Source organism: Canis lupus, chromosome X (genome assembly GCF_003254725.2).
Source record: "Canis lupus dingo isolate Sandy chromosome X, ASM325472v2, whole genome shotgun sequence".
Classification (NCBI taxonomy): Eukaryota; Metazoa; Chordata; class Mammalia; order Carnivora; family Canidae; genus Canis; species Canis lupus.
Window position 1 is genome coordinate 60,958,652 of NC_064281.1, and position 6,129 is coordinate 60,964,780.

The 6,129-nt window shown below is 39.9% G+C and overlaps 1 pseudogene; it reads left to right on the plus strand.

The window, feature by feature from the left end:
- Window positions 1-3,983: 3,983 nt before the first annotated feature.
- On the plus strand, window positions 3,984-5,313 carry LOC112671948 (tropomyosin alpha-3 chain-like; annotated as a pseudogene).
- Window positions 5,314-6,129: the final 816 nt, after the last annotated feature.

Consider the following 6,129-nt stretch of genomic DNA (forward strand, 5'->3'; position numbering starts at 1 on the left):
AGGTAGTATATACATTTTAACAATGTTTGTTCTTCCAATCCATAAACATGGATTGTTTTTCCATTTCTTTGTGTCCTCTTTATTTCATAAGTGTTTTATAATTTTCAGTGTAGAGATCTTTTGCCTCTTTGGTTAGGTTTATTCCTAGATATCTTATGATGTTTGGTGCAATTGTAAATGGGATCAATTGCTTGATTTCTCTTACTGCTGCTTCATTATTGGTGTATAGAAATGCAACAGAGTTCTGTACATTGATTTTGTATTCTATTAGTTTTCTGAATTCATATATTAATTATAACAATATTTTGGTGGAGTTTTTCTATTTTCTACATAGAGTATCCTGTCATCTGCAAATAGTGAAAATTTGATTTATTCCTTGCTGATCTGGATGTCTTTTATTTATTTTTTGTTGTTGTTGTCGGATTGGTGAGGCGAAGTCTTCTAGCATTATGTTAAACAGTAATGGTGAGAGTGGACATCACTGTTCCTGACTGCAGAGGAAAAGGCTTCAATTTTTATCCACTGAGGATGATATTAGCTGTGGGTCTTTCATATATGGTCTTTATGATGTTAATTGGGAATAAATCCCAATTGATTGTGGTGAATAATACTTTAATATCTGTAAGATTTGATTTGCAACTATTTTGTTGAGAATTTTTGCATCCATGTTCATGAGGGATATTGGCCTGTAATTCTCCTTTTTAGTGGTGTCTTTGGTTTCAGAATTAAGGAAATCCTGCTTGGAAGTATTCCATCTCTTTCTATCTTTCCGAACAGTTTTAGTAGAATAGGTATGGTTTCTTTCTTAAACGTTTGATAGAAATCCCCTGGGAAACCATCTGGCCCTGGACTTTTGTGTCTTGGGAGGTTTTTGATGACTGATTCCATTTCCTTCCTGGTTATCGGCCTGTTCAGGTTTTCTATTTCCTCCTGTTCCAGTTTTGGTAGTTTGTGGTTTTCCAGAAATGCGTCCATTTCTTCTAGGTTGCCTAATTTATTGGCGTATAGCTGCTCATAATACGTTTTTAAAATCGTTTGTATTTCCTCCTGTTGGTGATGATCTCTCTTTTATCATTCATGATTTTATTAATTGAGTCTTTTCTCTCTTCTTTTTAATAAGACTGGTAAATGGTTTATCTATCTTATTCATTCTTTCAAAGAACCAACTCCTGGTTTTGTTAATCTGTTCCACAGTTCTTCTGGTCTCTATTTCATTGAGTTCTGCTCAAATCTTCATTAGCTCTCTTCTTCTAGTGGGTGTAGGATCTATTTGCTGTTTTTTCTCCAGCTCCTTTAGATGCAAGGTTAGCTTGCATAGGTTATTTGAGTTCTTTCCAGTTTTTGGATGGATGCTTGTATTGCGATGTATTTCCCCCTCAGGACTTCTTTCGCTGTATCCCAAAGATTTTGAAGGCTTGTATCTTCATTCTCATTAGTTTCCATGAATCTTTTTAATTCTTCTCTAATTTCCTGGTTGACCCTTTCATCTTTTAGCAGGATGGTCCTTAACCTCCATGTATTTGAAATCCTTCCAAACTTCTTCTTGTGATTTAGTTCTAATTTCAAAGCATTATGGTCTAAAAATATGTAGGGTACGATCCCAATCTTTTGGTATGGGTTAAGACGTGATTTATGACCCAGTATGTGGTCTATTCTGGAGAAAATTCCATGTGCATTTGAGAAGAATGTGTATTCAGTTGCATTTGGATGTAAAGTTCTGTAGATATCTGTGAAATCCATCTGGTCCAGTGTATCATTGAAAACTCTTGTTTTTTTGGAGATGTTGTGCTTAGAAGACCTGTCAATTGTAGAAAGCTCTATATTCAAGTCACCAAGTATAAGTGTATTATTATCTAAGTATGTCTTAACTTTGGTTACTAATTGATTGATATACTTGGCAGCTCCCACATTTGGGACATAAATATTGGTGATTGTTAAGTCCTCTTGTTGGATAGATCCTTTAAATATGATACAGTGTCCCTCTTCATCTCTTACTGCAATGTTCAGGATAAACTTTATCTGATATAAGCATCCATTCCTGATCAAAACTTTTCAGAGTGTATGGATAGAGGGAACATTCCTCAGTATCTTAAAAGCCATCTACAGAAAGCCCACAGCAAATATCATTCTCAGTGGGGAAACACTGGGAGCCTTTCCCCTAAGATCAGGAACAAGACAGGGAAGTTCACTCTCACCACTGCTATTCAACATAGTACTAGAAGTCCTAGCCTCAGCAATCAGGTAACAAAAAGAAATAAAAGACATTCAAATTGGCAAAGAAGAAGTCAAAGTCTTCCTCTTCGCAAATGACATGATACTGTCCATAGAAAACCCAAAAGCCTCCACCCCAAGATTGCTAGAACTCATACAGCAATTTGGCAGTTTGGCAGGATACAAAATCAATGCCCAGAAGTCAGTGGCATTTCTATACCCTAACAATGAGACTGATGAAAGAGAAATTAAGGAGTCAATCCCATTTCCAATGCACCCAAAAGCATAAGATACCTAGGAATAAACCTAACCAAAGAGCTAAAGGAGCGATACCCTAAAAACTATAGAACACTTCTGAAAGAAATTGAGGAAGACACAAAGAGATGGATAAATATACCATGCTCATGGAGTAGAAGAATTAATATTGTGAAGATATCAATGTTACCCAGGGCAATTTACACATTTAATGCAATCACTATCAAAATACCATGGACTTTCTTCAGAGATTGGAACAAATCATCTTAAGATTTGTGTGGAATCAGAAAAGACCATGAATAACCAGGGGAATATTAAAAAAGAAAACCATAGCTGGGGGCATCACAATGCCAGATTTCAGGTTGTACTATAAAGCTGTGGTCATCAAGACAGTGTGGTACTGGCACAAAAACAGACACATAGATCAATGGAACAGAATAGAGAATCCAGAACTGGACCCTCAACTTTATGGTCAACGAATATTTGACAAAGGAGGAAAGACTATCCACTGGAAGAAAGTCTCTTCAATAAGTGGTGCTGGGAAAATTGGACATCCACATGCAGAAGAATGAAACTAGACCACTCTCTTGCACCATACACAAAGATAAACTCAAAATGGATGAAAGATCTAAATGTGAGACAAGATTCCATCAAAATCCTAGAGGAGAACACAGGCAACACCCTTTTTGAACTTGGCCACAGAAACTTCTTGCAAGATACATTCATGAAGGCAAGAGAAACAAAAGCAAAAATGAACTATTGGGACTTCATCAAGATAAGAAGCTTTTGCACAACAAAAGAAACAGTCAGAATTAATGAAATCCTAGCCTTATGAAATGAGTTTGTAAATTTTCCTTCTATTTCTATTTTTGGAAGAGTTTCAGAAGAATGGGTATTAACTCTTTCTTAATTATCTGTAGGAAAAACCCTGGGAAGCCATCTGGCCCTGGATTTTTGTTAGTTGGGGTATTTTTGATTTCTCATTTCATTTTATTTGCTGGTTATGGATCTGTTTAAATTTTCTATTTCTTCCTGTTTTAATGTTGGTAATTTGTTGTTTGTAGGAATTTATCCATTTCTTCCAGATTGTCCTGTTTGTTGGCGTGTAATTTTTCATAATGTTCTTTTATGAATATTTGTATTTCTGTAGTGTTGCTGTGACGTTTCCTTTTTCATTTGTGATTTCATTTACATGGGCCCTTTTTCTTTTATTGTTTTAAGATCTATTTATTTATTCATGAGAGACACAGAGACACAGGCAAAGGGAGAAGCAGGCCCTATGCAGGGAGGCCGATGTGGGACTCGATCCTGGGACTCCAGGATCACGCCCTGGGCCGAAGATGGCGCTAAGCCACTGAGCCACCGGGGCTGCCCTCCTTTTTCTTTTCTTTTTGATAAGTCTGGCTAGGGAGTTATCAATTTCATTGGTTCTTTCAAAGACCAAGATGTTAGGAGAAGCGGCTGCAGCGCCGAGTGGAGGCAAGAAGCCAAGCGCGAGCAGGGGCTGGGTGGGCACCATGGCCGGGATCACCATCTTGGAGGTGGTGAAGCGCCATATCCAGGTTCTGCAGCAGCAAGCAGTTGATGCAGAGGAGAGGGCTGAGCGCCTGCAGCGGGAAGTGGAAGGGGAAAGGTGGGCCCGGGAGGAGGCTGAGTCTGAGGTGGCCTCCTTGAACCGTAGGATCCAGCTGGTTGAAAAGGAGCTGGACCACGCCCAGGAGCACCTGGCCACTGCCCTGCAAAAGCTGGAGGAAGCGGAGAAAGCTGCTGATGAGAGTGAGAGCGGTATGCAGGTTATTGAGAACCGAGCCTTAAATGATGAAGAAAAGATGGAACTCCAGGAAATCCAACTCAAAGAGGCGAAGCACATTGCAGAAGAGGCAGACCGGAAGTATGAAGAGGTGGCTAGGAAGCTGGTGATCATTGAGGGGGACTTGGAACGTACAGAGGAACGAGCTGAACTGGCAGAGTCCCGTTGCCGGGAGATGGATGAGCAGATCAGGCTGATGGACCAGAAACTGAAGTGTCTGAGTGCTGTTGAGGAAAAGTACTCTCAAAAGGAAGACAAATACGAGGAAGAGATAAAGATTCTCACGGATAAACTGAAGGAGGCAGAGAGACCTGTGCTGAGTTTGCTGAGAGATCGGTAGCCAAGCTCGAGAAGACAATTGATGATTTGGAAGATAAGCTGAAATGCACCAAAGAAGAGCACCTGTGTACACAAAGGATGCTGGACCAGACTGCTTGACCTGAATGAGATGTAGAGCACCCCAGTCCCACCCTGCCGCTCTCCTCCCTCTGAACCTGACTCTGCCTGAGGCCCAGCCTCCCGGAAACTGGCCTTGAAACTACAGGCTCATCTTTAACTAGAAGGCTGCTTTCTCCTTTTGCTGCCTCTCCCACCCCTACCCATGTGTCTTTCTCACCAAACTGTCTCTGCCTCTCCCTAGAAATTCCAGTTGGGCTTGAGGCTGAGCACCTTTGGGAACAATGTTTAAGGGAATGTGAGCACAATGCAAAGTGTCTTTAAAAGCATGTTGTGATGTACACATTTTGTAATTACCTTTTTTGTTGTAGTTGATGTAGCGACATTTGTAAAACATTCCAAATAATTCCATAGTTCTGAAGCATCAGTCTAACCCCTTCCTCCCATTTGGAATTAACTTTTCAGCCTAATGAATACTGCCCTCTCCACAGAGGAGGGAGTGGACAGGGCCCTGCCTTACTGAGAGCCAGGGCCCAGAAAGAGACCCACTCTGGGAGCCTCATTGCTCTGTCCAAAATACCAGCCAAATTAGAAAGGTGATTCCAGAAGTTGGCCAAAAAAGTGTGGCTCAGGGTTTCAGCCTAAAGTATCTTTGAGCAACATAATGTTTTTCTTTTTCCCATCAGATGTGACCAAACAAAAATTAAGATGGTGAGACCTAGATCTGAAACCAAATTCTTGTTCTATCTTTGCCCTAACTGCTTACAGAATGGATCATGTTCCCCTTATGTCGAGGTGACCACTTATTTGCTCTCCTGCCTCCTTGAAAGAAAAAAGAAAATTATGTTTGCCACTGATTTAGTCACATGAAACAAACTCATCTCATCACCCTTTTCTGGGTCCATAGCTGCTGCCTCTAAATGTGCCATCTCATTGTGCTTTGTATCAGTTAGTGCTGGAGAAATCTTGAATAGCTTATGTACAAAACTGTTTTTAAATTTTATATTAATTTGAAACTTTGCTTCTTTAGGGATGGGGCACATTGACCACCCCGTCTGGCTGAAAACTCTACGTCTGTAGGCTGACAGTGTGCTGATCTTTTAAAAGTTTCTTTCCCTCCCCAACTCCCCTTTTAGGTGAGGTTTCCGTGAGGTCTGTTAGGTGTGCATCCTGCAGCTTATTGGCTTAAAATGCACTCTTCTTTGGTGGTCTCTCTTTGGGGGCTGATTGGGAGAAAGAAACCAATAGTGCAAACTGTTTTGATACTGAAAATTGACAAGTGTCTTTTGAAAAAAGAACCAGTCCCTCTGGAAAAAAAAAAAAAAAAGACAAGCTGTTAGTTGCTCTGTTCTATTGTTTTTTTTATTTGTTTGTATATAATTTATTTTTTCTTTTATCTTTATTATTTCCCATCTTCTGCTGGCTTTATGCTTTATTTACTGTTCATTTGTAGCTCC